This window comes from Anolis sagrei, chromosome 3, assembly GCF_037176765.1.
Source record: "Anolis sagrei isolate rAnoSag1 chromosome 3, rAnoSag1.mat, whole genome shotgun sequence".
Classification (NCBI taxonomy): Eukaryota; Metazoa; Chordata; class Lepidosauria; order Squamata; family Dactyloidae; genus Anolis; species Anolis sagrei.
In genome coordinates, this window is record NC_090023.1 from 239,336,928 (window position 1) to 239,355,856 (window position 18,929).

Below are 18,929 nucleotides of genomic sequence, written 5' to 3' on the forward strand. Positions count from 1 at the left end.
ATTTTCTGCTCATTATTAAGTCAGTTTCAATCCAATAACACAGAATGTTATTGACTGTGGTAGATAATGGTGTTACATTTGTGTTTTGACTGCAAACACTGTCTTATATATTGTTGTTTTCATGATTTTTTAAAAATGTGGTAAACTGCACTGAACTCTTCTTTTCCACAACAAAGATATGATATCACCACACTGGTTGATAGTACTACACAGTCATGGCACTTTGATTCCACTCTAACTGCAATGCCTTGCTCCATATTGAATCCTGTGATCTGTAGTCTAGTGAGGTGCTTGAGAGGTCCTCTGCACCAGCATGGTCTAGCAGAAAAAAGTACATAACTACATATATTGAAATTGAATGGAGCCATAATCATTAAGGGGGAAGTTGCACTGTGCTGCAATCAGGAACTATTGATACGCTGTGCTCATCAATAGCAGGGGATGGGTTTGTTGTGGAAAGATGGCAAACTGGCAATGGATGTCCACATAGCTTCTATGCCAGCTTGCCACCTTTGTGTGATAGACACTTTTCTTGTGTTTTACTGGCAGATAAAAAGAGGTACTTGTGTGTTATTCTGCCTCAAGTGCCAAAATAACTTGACTGGGTTTGGGTACTATCCACCCTGACTACATGGATGGAAAGGGAGATACTATATTACTTATTGCATTCCCTCAGGCAGCAAAATATTTTGGGTTGGCTCTGCATCTCCTCTCAGCAGTAACTATTCATTAAGAGAAAAGTGAGGTTCCATAAGCAGTAACCTACTTCCACAGGTGAATCTTGCCACTAACGTGATAATTCTAAAAGAAACATGGAATGAAATAATTTTTGAAAAGAGCAATGTGTGAATGGAGCTCTGTGTTAAGCCACAGGTGTGCAGGCCATGCCATGTAACGTCTCTCCCATGCATCATTAGGTTCAATCCTTGTGCCTTCATATTCAGCAGATGAGAGATGTTCCCACTGACATCTACTGAGTTAGAACTAAACCCATTGTTTGTCTAGATCCTTTGAAATGAGATTGGACAAAGCAATTCAGAATATACTCTAGGGTATAATTTCACATTAATGAGGAGACTAGAAAAGATTGCCCTCCTAGTCATTTTTATCACTAATTTCTCCGGTTCTAGGGACAAAGCATGCCTTTTGTTAGAAGTGGAGTATATAGTAATAGAATTTGTTCTGCATTTCAAAGACGACTAATGTACTATTTTTCCCTTTTAGAATAATACATTCCCACTCAACATATTAATGGCCAGCTTTCAAATTCCCTTATTTATAAATGGAATGGTTTTTAAAGGCTATAATGCAAAATAATTGTTAGGTTTTGGCCTTAAGCATATGTTGCAGAGCATGAATTCCTCACAATCAAGGATGAATTGGGAGGGGGAAGAGAGAGGAACCCTGCAGAAAAAGAAGCTTAACCATCTGAGAAAACCTAAGACACATGTGTAGCCCAATCACTGCCAAAGAACAGTGCAGCTCACAAAACAAGCCAGCTGCTGCTCCCGGAAGCATTTCATCTATAATATTTTGAACCATGTGACAACCTATCACAACTCATGCTTGCCCTTAAGGTGTTCAGCACTGGCAGAATGAGCAACCACTAAGGAAAGAGATGACTTTAATTTCTTAAGCAACATAGGGAGGATTTTTATTTCCCTCACCCCCTCCCATGATATGAAATGTGTATTTATTTCACCTGCAGTCAATGTACACAGATGGTGCTAATAGAGTATTCCACTGCAATATACATATTAATTTTCTGCTCACATAACTTTCCAAATGCATTCTTTTCCTATTGAGTCTTTAGTGCTATTCATATTTGCATCTTCATACAATTTTTTAAATTAGGACTGTAACAAGGCTTGAAAAACAAATGCTGTGGCTATACTTTTTACACATAAATCAATACTTTCCCTTTGACTACTTCCACTAAAATCATCCTTCTTCAAAAATCTCAGCTACAACAAAGCAAAAGACAACTAATGAAAGCAACTGCAAGACTGGAATCTTTTCTTTTACTCACATTTGCCAAAATCAGGACTAATAAACTGAAGAGAGGGGATTTAAACTGGACACAAAGAAGAGGTGAAATTCTGCCAGGTATTGCATACTCTTAGCCTGTATTTTCATGGCTAAAATCAGAATGCAAGTGTCAGGATAGCTCTGAGAGTGAGGCTGAGGAGATGCTGTTTGAAGGGCTAGTGTCTGAGCTGGAGCCCAGCAGCTTCCTCAGCCAATCCTGGAAGAGGAGCCAATAGAAGACGCTACCCTTTCTCAGCCTGCAAAGCAAATCTAAGCAAGCTCCTCTGAGGAAGGGTTAAGTGCTCCAATTCATTGGTGCCTGTGAAGGGAAAAGCCTCAATTTTGCAGGTCCTCTAGGTTAGCAGAGAAATGAACTCTCAATGAGCAACACCTGAGAAGCTAGCATATAAGGTGATCAATGTGGTAGTACCTTGTTGCTAGTAGCAACTTTAGCCTCTGGAGCCATGACCTCATGCTGTGGACTATCACTTTGGACTCTGGCATTTGGCTTTTTGTATTAACCTTGACTCTAGACTCTGTTAGAATTGGTTTTGGAATGGATTCTCAGTTTCTCTGTTGTAATTCCATGCTGTTGTTGTCATTCAGCTGGATTCTGTGGCTTGGGTCCTTTGTAAATCTCCCATTTGTAAGTGAGGTTGAGGCTTGTGACAATAGGCATAACAAGGAAATAGTATTCTTTACTAGTTTCTGGTGGGTTTTTTCGGGCTATAGGGCCATATTCTAGAGGCATTTCTCCTGACGTTTCACCTGCATCTATGGCAAGCATCCTCAGAGGTAGTGAGGTCTGTTGGAATTAGGACAATGGGTTTATATATCTGTGGAATGGCTGGGGTGGGGCAAAGAGCTCTTCTCTGCTGGAGCTAGGTGTGAATGTTTCAACTGACCACCTTCATTAGCATTTGAAGGCCTGGCTGAGCCTGGGAAAATCTTTTGTTGAGAGGTGTTAAGATGTGCCTGGTTGTTTCCTCTGTGCTGTTTTGCTGTTGTAATTTTAGAATTTTTTTAATAGTAAACTCAAACTCCAGACAAGAAACAATCAGGAACATTTAATCACCTCTCAACATAGGAATTTCCCAGGCAGTAACAAGCCACCCCTAAAAACTGTCAGGTCATCAAATGCTAATTGAGTTGGCCTATTGAAACATTCACACCTATTTACAATAGACAAGAGTTCTTTCTCCCACCTTGGACCTTCCACAGACCTTCCTCACAACCTCTGAGGATGCTTGCCACAGATGCAGGTGAAACGTCAGGATAGAATGTTTCTAGAACATGGCCATACAGCCCCAAAAAACATACAACTCATTATAAACAGTTTATTAATAGTTATACCTTTACCACTAGATGCTCAGTTAGGCAAAGATTGTGCTTTTATCATTCATAGAATGATAGGACTGGCTAATCATCTAGAATAAAATGTTTCAACGTAAGCAAAACAAACAAAGCTCAGTATTGATTGTCTTTCCAGTGGAAGTTCCCCGGAAGGCAAGCTAGCTCCCATTACCTCTACAGACAGTTGTGATTTCCACTGTCTTTTTAGAGGTGGATCTACTATTAGACAGAGTGAAAATATTGCCTCAGGAAGCAGATACTGGGAGGGGGCAGCAGTTGCCCCTCAACTATTCCTCTTGCACCATTAATAATTCCCAACTATTGAATGATAGAGCTCTGAATGCCACACAGACTTGCAGCCCCCCTCCAATCTAGTACTGTTGTTTTATAGGACACATTCTAATATCACCATTGAAATAAGAGTCATTGCACCTTTTGGGGGGGGGGGTAAATGTAAAATAATCAGGAGGAGTCTGGCTTAGCCTGGTGCTGCCTTCATGTGGAAAAATTCTCATCTCTTTTCTCTTTCATTCTTACATCCTTTGGATTGGTCAAAAATCATTAGAAAATCATAGGAAAGAGTGAGTAGGAAGAGAATGAGGACACTTGCGATTCTTCATAAACTCCATTTTCTGCTGAAGGTTTGGCCACTTGTTATATCTATGGGAACAATAATAGCAACTGAAAGTGTTTGTTATTCAGTGGCAGCTGATGCCTTTTGGAGGCCAGGGGTTATAATTCATTATCCCTAAAAGCTGTATCAAGTGTTGCAATTGCTATGTAATAAGGATGTAAGCCTATAATATACCTAGTTTGGCAAGAGAAAAATAATACATTAGATACATGTGATATCTTTATGTATAAGTTTGAGAATCATGAAATAGCTGTCATTCTTTCTTCCTCCTCAGCATCAATTACTCCACTCCGGTTTTACTTACTCTATTCTGTATAATGAGTCCCTAGAGCATGTTTCATTGCGGGAGAATGAACACATTCTTCACTTGCGGTCAGTGGGATGTGGTTAATTTGAAATCACTTAAACTATTATATCTGTCAAGTGTGGTTATTTTATTTTCAATTCACATCAGTGTTTTAGTATGCATGTCGATTACTGGGTCAAACTGCCAGATTAATTTCCAAGTATTTGATGGGAATGTTCTTTATCACTGTCTTCAGACTCCTGTTGAAATTCAGTGCAACTCTATTACATAATAAACTTACAAGGATTTCTACCTTAAACACTATTTTATTTATGAGTCCTCTCCCCAAATGACTTAAATACAATCTAATTCTCTTATGTAAATTGGATACATATTTAGCAGAGTTTACCTAAGTGTTTTATTTGGGAAACCTTATGAACAGAGAGACTTAATAGTTGAATACTAAGAGATAAATGACTGCTGAGAACACTGTAATCTACTTTGATAGTAACCTAACTTTGTATTTCAGCCACATTGAGTATTTTCATACACCCCAAAATTGCCCCAAATTAGTCCAATGCGGCACTTTCTGGGGCCAATTTTGCACCTTATAGTAAATATATTTTCCCGATGGCAATTAGGCAATGGGTCTAGTCCTTGTTTTCTGCGTCTTTCTGCAAAAACCTAGCACAAACTAATCACCTACCCACCATCTGATTGCTACCTTGTTGCATGATTAGTGAATTCACACAGCATGAAATTGGTCTCTGATAGTCCAAAGCGATGAAAAGACACATCATCACAAAATCAGCCCTCCATAATCACAGAGCTGCTGGTGTCCAAAAGCACTTGTTCTTTCAGGAGGAAAAAAAAACTTTGTAGCTTTTTCATCCATTAAGTACTGATGCTAAAGTGTGACAATAAACAGGCTTGCAAAATTTGGGGCCCAGTCCAAAAGCTAGAAGTAATTCAACCTGTACTGGATGTGATTACACTTTACCCTGGAGACAGTTGGGAATACTCTTGGATTCAGTCTTGAACTTGGAGGTCGAGGTCTCAGCAGTAGCTAAGAATACATTTGTACAGTTAAAGCTAGTGGACCAGCTGAACATATTCTTGGAGATGTCTGCTCTGGCCATGGTAACATATGGCTTTATTACACTCTACACACATTAACACAACTTTGCACGGACATCCTTTGAAAAATGCTAAAAAATGTCAGTTGGCCCAATGAGCTACAGCCATACGTTAAATGTCTTCACAACTGGCCTTATATTTATGGGATTGCCATAACAGCCATATCCAATAAAGGGCTGCTGATACATTACTTTGTGGAGCAGGGGTTCTCAACCTGTGGGTCCCCAGGCATTTTGGCCTACAACTCCCAGAAATCCCAGTCAGGATTTCTGGGAGTTGAAGGCCAAAACATCTGGAGACCTACAGGTTGAGAACCACTGATGTAGAGGGATCAATAAAATGACTAGTGCACATTGGGAGTGAAATGCTATTGTCCATTAGGACATGAACTAGGGAGTGCTGATGCAAATCTGGAAATTCTTGCTGCTTGTTACGCATCTTCAGAACTCACTAACAGGATTTGTAGTGTTTCTGCTACATAGGTATGTACTACATACTACAAAGTTACATAGTAAAAACTATAGATGCATAGTTTCAAAGAATCATAGAGTTGGGAAAAAGCACCCATTAAAAGAGCATAGAGTTGGGAAAGGTTCATCCAGTCCAACTCCCTGCCATGCAGGAAAATACAATTGAAAGCACTTCCAGTAGATATAGCCATTCTGAATATCTTGATAGCTATTTGTTGAATAAAATCTCCATTTAAGAGTTCTGTGTGAAATGTGGGTATTGATTCGAATTTGCTAAATATGAGCTATTGGCCAGAGCCACAAGTTCCCTTGTAGCCATATATAGTTAGAACATATATAAATTCGTTCATGTGCTCTGTTAATACCTTCATACTGACTTGCAGACCTCTATAGTACAACCCCTCCCTGTTTCAGAGCATTTTCAATTTTTCCAGAATAGGTTTTGGATTCTTTTAGGACAGATACAGGTTTGTAGGGGTTTTTTTTCCACATGTGACCACTTGTACTTCTATAATTACGGTGACCTTCATTGGAAGTTGGTCGTACTATTCAAATACATAAAAGAGCAAACCAGAATTTATTCTGCATAAAGTAGGCTGCTTTCTGCACGTTATCAGAATGTGTGACTTCAAACAGCTAGCAACTAATGATACTGAAATACTGCCTTTGCTACTAATAACAAGGTGCTCCTATGAAGAATTAAAGAAACCACCAACAACCCTTTTTATTATAACAGACATGTACATATTACATTAATAAATTATGTTACTGCATTATGCAGCTGCTGAATTGTCAGATTAGAGGAGTATGCTGTGCTGCAAGCCCATTAACTCTAAATCCACTTGGCTAGAGACGGAAGGTATGATCCCAAGTTAAACTGCCTTCACATTATACTCCATATAAGCCTATGAATAATCAGGGGCATGCCTGCTAGATGGGATGATGTGTTTAGATGCCTAATCAAATTTATGGAAAAGCTCTGTTTCTGCAGAACATTTCATCTTCAAGAGATTATTACATTGAAAACCCCCCAAAAAATTAGACATAAAAATACAAAATGTCTTTTTTTTTCAGAACATAAGTTTGAATGTGCACGATTGCAGTCTAAAATGGTTTTTTCCCCCAATATAAATGTTCTCTGTTGTAAAAGAGAAAGAAACTGGCATATGTGTTTATATTTGTGTGTGTAAAGGTATTGATATTGATGATCACAGATATTACTATTTCAAAATAACTATTCCTTAATCAAACCACTGAAATCATGTTTATTCTGCAAGTGGAATACAAATATTCAGGGAATACTCTGTATTCATTATGTTCTTTCACTAAGCTTCAACTGCCAGGCCAGTCCTTGGTTGAGCCCTTGAGTGCAGCAATCTAGACAACTGCAGCTGACATCATGAGAGGGTGCTTCTACACAGGCACTATAATGCAGTTTGAAGCCAGCTCAAGGTTGGGATGTCTAAAAATGTGCATTCCCCCAATGCATGCTGCAACATGAATTAAGACAGAAACAGCTTGTTTTTAACAACACCAGAAAATCCAGAACATGCTGCAAATGCACTGCAACCAAGGAGGATAGATCCCAAACAGGGCTGAAATCCAAGACCGAAAAATGCAGAGCGCTGCTCAGGACAGAGCTTGCACTGACACCGTTTACAAATCCAGAAACACAGCTAGCAGGATGGTAAACAGAGAGGAACCACTTCATTCCCATGGAAACACTCCCTTTGTCTCCATTACCTGTGTCTTGCTTGTCCCTTTTTTGGTCATTGCAAGATGTTATTTTCGTCCAGTTGTCTTCTGGATTGCCTTCTCAACATGAACCTGCCCATGAAGTAAGGGCATCTTCATGGGTCATTGTTTGGTTCATTCAACTTTCTGAGGTGATCGAAGCAATGGCCTTTTCCCAGAAAGGAAGAGTTGATGTTCACACATATATGCTACGGTATATTTTTAAACCCAAGGTGATGGCTGAAAAACCACATCTCAGGTATTTCTAAAGGGTATGGAATTAGTTTTATTGAGCTGATTTTATCATTTATTTTTTTTTGTGCTTCATGGATTTACTTAATTGGGTATTTCATTATTTGAACTAGTTATTATTATTTTGCAGGTGTCCTGAGAGAATACTGAACATTTGACAGTATTTTTAAAAGTATACATACTAGAGAACCATTGTGGTGCAGTGGTTGGAGTTCTGATGAGAACAGCCATGAAACTTGGGTCATTCTACATGTGATCAACTACTACGATATAGATTCAAGATAATAAAAGGTCCTTAATGCCTGCTTATGTATTTTATGATTGTTTTTCTTTTCTGACTCTTTCTTTTTTACATTCCCTCATTTTCCAAGCTTTCCTATCCAGAAATTGTTCTCACTCTTTAGTTGTTTTACTTTCTACTTATTAATGATATAACCCAATAAAAATCTTACTTTAAAGAAAAAAGAATAATGAAAGGTCTAAATGCATCAGTCCTATATTAGATAGCCCAGTAACAATGCATTCAGCAACATATACTCTAAGAATTTCCATTTACTACAATTTTGTCAAGAAATTCTCAAAGAAGCAGGAAATACGAGCTGCTTTGAGTCCCCTTTGTGGAGATAAAATGGGGTAGAAATAAATATAATAATTATAATTATAAATGATAAACCATTGGTGCATTCAAACAATCTAAGTTTTGTGTATTGCTTTTTCAGAATAATTAATGTCTATGCTAGTAAAAATGTTGTATTGTATCTATTGAAGATTTGGCAATGGAGTTTGGTAGTGAAGTAGGTTTGGCAATGGACAGTCAGTGTGCTGTAGTGATTTGAGCGTTCAACGACAATTCTCGGTTCAAATCCCATGTCAGGCATTGAAACCTACTGTGTGACCTTGAACAAGTCACCCTGTTCCAGCCTCAAAGGAAGACAAAGGCAAACCTCCTTTCTAAAGTAAGACATTTTACTTCTCAAAGTAAAACATTTGTATTACTTGTTGCCATGTTTGTGCTGAGCTCTATTTTCTATTCTAATTCTGAAAAAAAGAAACTTGCCTCACTTTTGGTTCATTGTTGCAATGGCCATTATTTTTCCATTATTTTCACATACCCTTCCTTTCCTTTTAGGAGAAGAGAGTGGGATAACAATAACAATAACAATAGCCCCTTTTAAGGGGGAAAAATAATACAAAGCTGGGTGGGGCAGGGGGAAGAGTAAGATCGCTAGAACCCATTGTTGAGAATACCAATAAAGTTCCCTCTTGTTTATTATGTCACATTTGAAATTTAAGTGTCATTATCCCCAAAGTAACAAGTTGTAAGTAACAAAGTTATTTCTAGCTCATAGTTTTAAGTTTCTGGCCATTTAATCCCCCTAGTCTAAAATGCATAAAGAACCAAGAAAATGTTTGCTGGATAAATTTCAGTGCACTTGAAAAATACAAGATAACTATAGCCTCCCCTCCCCACCCACCCCCCACCCCCCCCAAAAAAAAATCAAAGACAGGCTATGGGACAAATCCATGTAAAAAATTGAATGAGGGGCATGGCGCATGAATAAAATTAAACACAAGGGAATAAAACTAAACTTTAAAAACCCATAAAAGCATTGTTGGGGAAAGTGAGAGAAAGGTACTGCCTGCTGGCCATATGTGTGTGTATGTGTGTATGACATCTGTAGTAAATAGTATTTCTCCTCTAGATCTAAAAAACAGCAGCAGGTTGTTTATACAGAATGAAAAGGTGTCAGTAGAAGGAAGGGACTAACACACATGGACATGTTTTTCTTCCCTGAAGCTACTTGGGAGGGAGAGAGAAACACCCAAAGATTTGAAAGAAAGAAACATCTGTGCATCATGCTTTCAAGAAGGCCACAAATAACATGACAAAGAAGAAAAGGTTTGGAATAAAGAAGACAGGATGCTCCAAGATGACAACAAAACTCTCAAAAAGTCTTCTTATTCCTCTGAAAATGATCAAAATAAAATCTCGTATATGGGGAAGAGGGAGAAAGTGAATTTATAGTTATTATAGTTATATGAGAAACAAGTATATTTTATTTCCTTTGACCTAAGCCAATCATAGAATGAGATGAGATGCCAACAAGCAATGACCAAAGAATCATAACAAAGTGCTACATATGATATAAGTTATATTATTTAAATGTCCATAGGACTCAAAAGAGCAATATATTGGTCACTTTATCTCTTCTTTCATTAAAAGAATTCATAGAAAAGATGCCTGTAGGCATCATGGGGAATAAGAATAAAGAAACATGGAAGACCATTTGAATAGCTGGAAGCATTGTCCAGATTATATTCTGCCCCTAGGAAGATTAAAAACAATAGCAGCATCAAATTTTCCTATAAACCATTGAAATTCTCAAACAAAATCTAAAAATCTTGAGCTCAATTCACCTTATGTAAACTTAGAAATTTATTTTCTTTAAAGTCTTGTAAGACATATATCTGCTTTTCTGGTGAAGGATTTCTTTTTTCTCAAGTATTTCTCTTCTTCCCATTTGTTAAAGTTGACTGGAGAGGTCTCCTTTGAGATCCCATCCTTACAAAAGATTGGCTTAATTAGTGTCAAGAAGACTGGGGCATTTGAAAGGTTTATCTTAACAAAATAAAACTTATTAATCTGAAATAACAATTTGGTTACTTGCTTCTATTCCTCTTTACCATAAAGTGAATATCTGGCTGATTGAGAATGTGCCACCCACCCACTCATCCAGGAGGCAAGAGACATTGAAGAATGACATGACAGGTAATAGTGAACATTTTTTTCAAATATATTCAGTTAGTACTATTGACATCTTTTTACGTTGTTTTATTATTGACATGCTTTATTTTTCAGAAGGAACAGACAAACATGTTAACTCTTACTAAAACTCACACTGATCCTACTGAAGCTATCATGCTTTGGGTATATTATGAGACCATGACTCATTAAAAAAGATAAAATTGTTTTGTAAAGTTGAAGGCAGTAGGAAAAGAGGAAGACCACATTACAGTTGGATTGACTGATTCAGTCAAAGAAGCCAGGACCTCGAGTATGCAAAATCACTGCTCCTGGAGATCCCTTATTCATTGAGTTCTCCAAAGTTGAAGTTGACTTTAAGGCATTTAACAAAATAGTAGTTTTGTGTTGATCTCATTTATACCTCCTCTTCCTTCATAATAATTCAAGACAACAGATGTGAACTTATTTCCCATGATATACTGACATCAGGGATTTCTTGCATTACACATTTGAGAGGTCAAGGCATTATGGGGACATATGTCTTTGGCATTTGCAATACTCACAGCATGTACCACAATACAATGGTGGTACCATAAAATAATAGCTAACCTCCTCCTTTTTCTAGACCCCTCTTGTCAGGACACAGACGCCTTAAAGGGCCAGACTCAGAATTACTTCCAAAATAGTGTTTATTAAATGAAGAAAAAAGGTCTCAGATACACTTAACTCAGTGCCTCTGGCCAAACTCAAAAGCAAAAACCAGTCCTGGTTCAAAAAAGATAAATGAAGCAATAATCCGGATTATCCGGAGAAAAGAACCGGATTTAAACAAAGCGCTTCAAAATAGCACAGCAAGTAAACAGTTAACAAACAAAAGAGCCGCTGGGAAGAAAGTGTAGTCAAACAAAGTCCGAGGTCGTAGCAAGCCGAGTAGCAAAGTTCAAAAGTCCAAACCGGTCAGAAGTCAAGGAAGAGGGAAATCAGCACTCACGGGAATCCAAGCCGAGTCAAAAGCACACACGAACAGAAGCAGTAACATGTAGATCCATGACCCAATGCCAACACGAAACAGGCAGCGACAAGAACCGAATGCACGAACCAACACCTTGCCTTCTGCGAAAATTCCCCATTTCAGAGCCTACTATTATTTTACGCATCATCATCAAAAGATAAGCTGACCTCCGCCTGTCATTGACTCTTGCAGCTGTTCTTGAATCCACACGTGAACTCCTACTCCCATCCCTCCAACTTCTCCTTCTTCTGTCAAGACTTAGGTCTCCCCAAGACTCAGATGTATTCCCCGATTGTCAGTCCTCATTACCAGAGAACCCTACAAATGTATCACTAGACATTGGCTCCGCACATACAGCTTGTAGCTCTTTTACCTTAGTCCAGTCCAATGTGTCACTCTCTGACCCATCACCCCCAGAGAAACCCATGAATGATTCCTCATCTGTGGGAGCATTAAGTATATCCCAGATCTTCTTCCTCTGTTGCTCCTCATCAGACTCCTGCTCCCGAGTAGCCCTTCTCCTTCCCTTAGACCAATCCATAAGGTTTCCTTCCTCCTCTTCACTTGTTGACCCATCATCCCCAGAGAAATCCATGAATGATTCCTTGTCTGTGGGAGCATTAAGTATATCACGGATCCTCTTCCTTTGTTGCTCCTCATCAGACTCCTGCTCCTGAGTAACCCATTTTCCCCTTCTAGTGCCCAAACTACTGGTAGCATCGTTACTTGCAGGCTCTACTAAAACACCTCTGAATCCCATCTCTTTGGTAAACTGTCTGTAACTACACTAATTACATTGTGGAAGGGGAAAATTCAAAATATACTCCTATTTCTCATTTTTTTAAAGTAAGTAAAGTGATTAAGGAGTTAAAAATGAACTAACTTTTTCCATTAGTCTAGTACCACAAAAATCACTGCTGTAATAGTTCAGTCTTCCTGGAATTACTTGTTAATTAGGCTTAATTACACCATCAAACAATTACTCAAAATTTGACCTTTTCTAATAAAAGTCAGGCAACAAATCTGTGGGTGAAGTACTGAAACTGCACTATAAGCATCCAGTAGAACAATAATCACATTTTCCTTGGTGATTTTTTTTCTTTCTGTCTTAAAAAAAATTAGTTCCATGATTAACATTCAGCTAATCCCTTCTTTTTTCCTGAATTACTTTTAATCAAATTGTGCTGGAGATATAAACATGCCCAAGTCCTCTTCAGAGAACATTAAATTTAATTTGACAATCGAAAATTTGGAGTAAGCCTACTAAGCTTGAACAAACTCATGACTACTATATTTTGTAGGCCTCAGAAAACGATCTGAACAAGATATTATATACATATAGCGAGAGCTACACCATTCCAAAAGCCCTAGTTTTCTACTCTTTAGCCAAACATCGAACAAAAAAGACATTTTTTTAAAAGATGGGGTTTTCCCCATTGTCCTTTTTACTTGGAGCTGAATTCCCATTTGATTAATAAGCTAATATCCCACGGGACAAGTAACCATGGTTTTACCTACCTGCATCTGAAAAATGTGTCCTCTTTGAGTATGTTCTAGATCCTCTAAGTTTCCACCAGAAGTTACTCTATTGTCTTCTTTGAAGACCCAGAGAGGATACCACTTTAGGAATTTTGTAGGTCCTCCAAGGGAAGTAACTTCTGGTAGAACTTACATGTTTCAATAGTGTTTGCTATTATCCATGGTTTCCTGTTTCCATTGTATGTTTACGAACATATCCCTGGTGTATACAAGGGTCATGCTGTACTTACACTGGCTTCTCCCAGTCTGAAGTTTTCTAGATCTGGTGTTACGACTACATATCTGATCACTTCTGATTTGAACTGAGTAGTTGGAAATGTTTAGGGCTTCAGACAGATGATATTTTAAAACTGTTCCTCTCATATGAAATGGGTTGCTTTGATTTGTTGGTGTCTTTTTCTGTTATATGACTAAACAAGCAAGATGTTGTTTTTTTTATAAAAAAAACAGAGTTAAAGCAGTATTATTTAATTAAAAATAATATAACAAAATAAGACAATATAGTGTCATAAATGGTTTCATTGTACATCAACTGTGTTATCCAAGACACAGTACAGACAAGCAACTTTGTTTTCACAATGACCAGAAAACATGTCACAGCATGCTAGCAAGTACCTAAATCCAAATAATAGTCCCAACTAAAGTAGATCTAGTGTACCAGTCATGGAACAGTAAACCAAAATGTATGTAAATCCAATTGATTCAATGGATCTGCTTCAGCAACTGGATTAAATCTAATAAGTGGATTAAGGTGAATGATTCCTTCATATCTCTCACTGGACAAAACTGCAGGAGGCCCAAAGCCACGGGGAAAAACTCTAATGTGTAGCACTTTGAATATATAGTGGAAGTGAGCATTGATTAAATAATCACCATCACTTCCATAGTGTAGGTTTGATATATGATTTTGCATATGTGTTTATTCTGACATATCATGGGGTTGTTTTCCATCTATATTTTAGCTGTCTTCTAACTTCTTCCCTTGGCACAGAGCTGAACAGTCACATATACCAAACAGCTGAACAATCTTCCCTTGAAAATGGTTATAGTACTCACTCAAAAACATTTACAAGCAAACTATTCATATCAGACATGTGATATTTGATTCATGTCAAGTAGAGGGTTGTATGTAGAAACCATTTTTGTAACAGGTGGCTATGTATCCATGGCTACAAAGATAATAGCAACATTTGATAGAGTCACCAGATGCATATACCCACATGGAGTCATGAAAATCAAAACATCCTGGAATAAAGTATCTTTTCCAAGCTGTCATGGGGTGCATCTGCACTGTAGAATTGATACAGTTTAACACCACATTAATTGCCATGGCTCTCGGTTGTGCTTTTGATTAATCACTAGATAATGCCCCCCCCCCCCCCCCGCCCAGCCATAATTTAATATCTGGCTCCTGCACTTTACCATGTTCCTGCCCTATAGTTGTACTGCACAAATTGATTTGTCCCAATTAGCTCATACTTATCATCTGATTTCTGCACTTTTCTATCAGCTGTGTCCATGCAACTGTTTTGAACAAGCCCCTGCCTCACCCTTCAGCTCAGCTTATGGCCTCTAGGTTAGGCTATTGAGTGTTTTCATGGTTTGATTGTTGATGGTTATGTTTTTATGTTTTATATGTGAACTTTACTGTGCTATATTTTAATTTCTGTCTGACTGGGCTTAGTCCCTATGTAAGCCACTCTGAATCCCTTCAGGAGATGGTGGCAGGATACAAAAATAAAATTATCATTATTGTTGTTGTTATTATTATTATTATTATGCTATGGAAACTATGGAGTTATCATTTGGAGAGATACCAGCACTCTTTGGAAGAGAAGCCTGAAGACATTATGAAAACTATAGCTGCCATCATTTCATAGCATTGAGCCATGGCAGTTAAAGTGGCATCAAACTGCATTGATTCCACCGTGTAGAGATACCCGCATAATTCTGTGGGTGCATCTACACTGTAGAATTAATGCAGTTTGGTACTACTTTAACTACCATGGATCAATGCTATGGAATCATGAGTCTTAAAGAGTTTTACAATAATCTTTCATCTTCTCTGTCAAAAGATGCAGGTACCTCACCAAACTACAGCTCCCTGGATTCGATAGCATTGAGCCATATCAGCTAAAGCGGTGTCAAGCTGCATCAATTTTTCAGCGTAGATTCAGGTTCATGTATGTGATAAAATGACCATGTATATTTATGTCTTTGGATGTCAATGGCATTTTGTATTATTGGTTCATACAAATGGCACCTCCCAGCCTGCCTTTAAGCCCAGCAGCTTCAATTCAATTGTCCAGTGACAACTGGTACATCATATTTGAATTGGCTTTGCATCTCATGCTAATATGGACTTCAGGAAGAACCAAATGACTACCATACCAGTAAAAAGAACTGTCTTCTTTTTCTGATCTCAGTAGCCTTATGCTGAACATCAAAAGGGTCAAATTGAAAGAGGGTTATTTTGTTTATTTTCCTTTCCTGGAATGCTGTCTTCTCTGTGTGATTGCAAAAGAGGGTACCATAAGATGTAACTCTAAACAAGAGAAAAGTCTTCCATGTTAAATGTGTGAGGCTGCTGGAGTAAGATTTAGAAGCAAAGGCAAACTGTACAAATTATGCAGGTTCTGTTTTGTGAATCGGGGAAGAAGAAGCCAACGTACCAAATGCAACAACAAGGGCTCTAAGCTGACATCAAAGTAAAACGGGGAAGGGGGGAGCCGGGCCGAAATGACAGCAGCAGCTGCAGCATCTGCCTCCAAATTAGGCTGTGTTTCAAAGTCTGCACTCAACTGCTAAGCAGTATAAAGACCCAGGAGGAAGGCTGCCCAAGAAAAAGAGTTCGCTTTCCAGCCTAACACATCAAAGTAACACATGCTAAGACGAGCAATAAATGCATATGGCATACAGTCACTTGCTACCTAATTGTATTGGGCTTATGAAGCCCAGGAAGGGGAAAAATATTCTACTGATTCCTTGTTTTAGAGAAGGATTTGAGATCTTTTTTTCCAAATGCAGAAAGCTGACACAAATTAGGAGCAGATTAGATTCTGCCATTGCAAGCAACATCCCATCATTTCAAAAGACAGAGGGGTCTCCCCCCTTCCTCTAGTCAGTAGGACACCTGTGAAATACCAAGTCAATAATTACAGACTATAAAAACTTAGCAGATCATGCAGCTAGAAAAAAATATTATCATAATTTAAGGAAGCCTTAATCTTCAAAATTCAGAGCTAGGTCTTTAAAAAGAATGAACAGCTTTGACAATTTCCAATTTAAAATGGAACTACCTTACATGACAAGATTTGGTTGTTTAAAAAACTACTATAAAGACAGTAACAGAATTAAAAAGGCTTGGAGTTTTACAAGGCAAAACTACATCTTGTTTTATGATACTTTCTAATTATTGTGCTTCTAACTCATTTGGCATGATGTGTAATGGAAAACAAATCAGTCCAGTAAAGATTTTAATTTGAGATATAGAAATATTAATTTTTGTTCATTATATTTTACTCACACTTCCAGCTATATATTTCTGATTAAATATGATAATCACATAGGAACTATATTATATTGTGATTGATTAAGAAGATGTTGATTCTTATTTTTGTAACATTGTTTTGTGTGTGTGTGTGTGTGTGTGTGTGTGTGTGTCAGGAGCGAGTTGAGAAACTGCATGTCGCTTTTGGTGTGAGAGAACTGGCTGTCTGCAAGGACATTGCCCAGGTGATGCCTGGATGTTTTGATGTTTTACCATCCTTGTGGGAGACTTCTCTCATATCCCCATATGGGGAGCTGAAGCTGACAGAGGGAGCTCATCCGCGCTCTCTCTGGATTCGACGCTCCGACCTATCAGTCTTCAGTCCTGCCAGCACAAGGGTTTAACCCATTGCACTACTGGGGGCTCCTGTAAGGTTGTTAATTGATGAGAACTCTAGTTTCAAGCCTTTTAGCAAAGAGGATACACATGTAGGACATGAATGTTGTAATTACAAACTGTATAAGAATACTGAACAAATACTTTACTCAACCAGCAGCATTTTAAATGAAAATACATTTGAACAGAGAGTTTTGCAAAGAATCATCTAGAATGCACTCTGGTAACTTCTACATTAGGAGAAACAATTCCAGCAGAAATGATGCACTATGTCTGCCACAATGACAACATTACACATGAAATAATATTGGTTTTTATGCTTATGGATTTCTATCAGTTTAAATGAATCCATTCAAGGGCATCACCATCAAATACAAAATGTGTTCCAGCATAGCCTCATCATGAGAACAGACAGTCAAAATGAAAAACACAAGACAAGATGTATAATGCTCAAAATGGGGAGGGGGGGGGAATGAAAATTGTTGATACAGTTGTGTGTAGGGGGGGGGTTGTATTAGCATTTACATCAGATTTTTTTTTTAAAAAAAACTAGAGAATATTACCTTATTTCCTTTTTCTACTTGAAATTCAATCTCATTGCACTCTGTTACAGGCATGGGCTCTCCAATATGTCACCCAAACTTCTCAAGGAACTCCATTATTAGAATGCAGAGCAGACCTAAGAAAGGTAGCAACAGGTGATCAATTACAAAAGGGTAACTACAAAACAATATGTGTGCAAACACATAACAAAAATCATAATCATCTGAATTTGCCCTGTCAAATTGGAATTGATAATTTTAGCACTGTTGTGGTCAGGGGACACGTGTCATCAAGTTTTTCTTACCAGTTGGCAGATATTACAGGTACCAAAGATGTATTGTTGCAAGTAAGTGGTTGTACCCTGTGTTATTATGAAAATAAGGGTACATTGAGCCCTTGGTATCCACTGGAATTTGATTCCAGAAACACACACATCAATACATTTTGAATTTTTGAAAAATGTTTTTAAGTTATGGATGACTGAATCTGTGGATGCAGAATCTGAGGCTACAGAATTTGAGGATATGGAGAGCTAACTGCAGTTAGATTTTAATAACATTGTTCTACAGATGTTTACTCGTGTGTCATCTCCAAAGCTAGGACATAGAATAGATTCTTTTATAATTCAGTGGTTGACATTCTAAATGGATTCAGCAGAAATTTATGCAGACTATATCGAACTCTGTTCTCCCTCTCTCCACAAAGAGAACCTATCTTTTTCTACCCACCATAGCTATTCTGTGACCGTGTGATGAGGTCCTAACTGGCACATTTATATATCACTGATGGGATTGGGCCTCTCCTGCCATAAATACTTTATATTGTCTCACTCTCTACAATGCTAGAAATTTAAGAAGTGAAAGAAATTTTAATTTAGGATGCAGAATACTTATTTGGGGGCAATGCCCTCATTTTGTACCCACCACAAGTAACACTTTTCTATGGACTGGTATGAAATGAATTCAAATTGAAAATGAGAGTTTCTGATATCCATTTTTAAAGGGTTTGTCATCATTACTGCTTTGCTCATCAAAATCACAGTAGCATGTAACTGAGAAACCATCTTTAAGGGATATAGTAAAGGGGCAGAATAAGAACTCTAGAACTTGGGATTTCTTAAACATCATGCTGTCATCCCAGTCCCGTAGCACCTTTACTTCCAGCTACCTGTTTAGATCATGTCAGTCAATGCTTCAATTTCAGTTTGGGAATCTGAAGATTTGAAATTTAATGTTGAATTTAAATATTGTCTTTCATATTTCAAGATCTCTTCTGACATATGATGGGAAATGGATGGCAAGGGCACACT

General features: G+C 37.9%; 1 long non-coding RNA gene across 1 annotated transcript in view; it reads right to left on the reverse strand.

Moving 5' to 3' along the window:
* LOC137096662 (uncharacterized) overlaps positions 1-18,929 on the reverse strand; it is a 300,873-nt gene that overhangs the window by 53,072 nt on the left and 228,872 nt on the right. The window contains exon 3 of the long non-coding RNA XR_010909602.1: positions 17,641-17,756. This is a non-coding gene — a long non-coding RNA (uncharacterized lncRNA). The remainder of the gene's footprint in view (positions 1-17,640; positions 17,757-18,929) is intronic.